This window comes from Oncorhynchus mykiss, chromosome 11 (assembly GCF_013265735.2).
Source record: "Oncorhynchus mykiss isolate Arlee chromosome 11, USDA_OmykA_1.1, whole genome shotgun sequence".
Lineage (NCBI taxonomy): Eukaryota > Metazoa > Chordata > Actinopteri > Salmoniformes > Salmonidae > Oncorhynchus > Oncorhynchus mykiss.
The window spans coordinates 36706973-36707776 of record NC_048575.1 but is presented as its reverse complement, the minus strand read 5'-3'; the positions used below and the strand labels follow the sequence as shown (position 1 = coordinate 36707776).

Genomic DNA, 804 nt, shown 5'->3' with positions numbered 1-804 from the left:
GTTGCGAATTACAATTCTTATGATATGACCCACATAAAAAAAAACTATATTGTATACTATGTTAGGAATACTATATCACTGTAGTGTTTTGCGAACTAGTATTTACTGTAGTATACTGTAATATACTGTAGTATTTACAGTTTACTATAGTATAAATACTGAAGTAAAATGGTTTATATACTATAGTAATTACTGTAATGTTTTGCAGACTGTGCTATACTGTAGTATTTACTGAAGTGTTTTTGTTTTATAATCTTTGACATAGAAGTGGACGGCTTTCTCCTTGAGGAAACCTACTAGAGAAATACTAAAAGAGAAAATGTTCCATAAACTGTAGGTAAAGTAGGTAAGTAGGACTGGGTTCTGAACAGAGAGTTCCACACTTCTGCTCTTCTCTATAACCTGTAGGGAACTCAATATATGGTCTATACTTGGCATGTAGGTCGCTCACTTATGGGTGGCGCAAATTGGAATATGCTAACAGCAGGAATCTCTGCTGACTGGTAGACAGAATGTGTGTATCGCCTGGAGACGAGTTTCAATGGTGATGCTCTGATTAGATAAATCCTAATTCCAACGTGTAGAAGCTGTGGACTATGATTCCATTTCTCTCTCATGCTTGGAGCAAGGGCCATTGGTATAACAAGACTCACACTACGAGAGATTATGCACACTACGGCTCGCAATGCATCATGACATTTTCAAGTCACTTTCACTGCGCAGTGAAGAGACAATAACATATCATACTCCTTACAGAAAAAAACATGAATTTCACATGTAATAATCTTATGTGAAGTTAATGTG

The 804-nt window shown here is 36.1% G+C and overlaps 1 non-coding gene across 1 annotated transcript; it reads right to left on the bottom strand.

Annotated features, from left to right (window-relative positions):
• Positions 1-270: 270 nt before the first annotated feature.
• Positions 271-325, bottom strand: LOC118937471. Its single transcript, XR_005034810.1, has one exon. It is a non-coding gene; the product is annotated as a U7 small nuclear RNA (small nuclear RNA).
• Between the last annotated feature and the right edge of the window lie 479 nt (positions 326-804).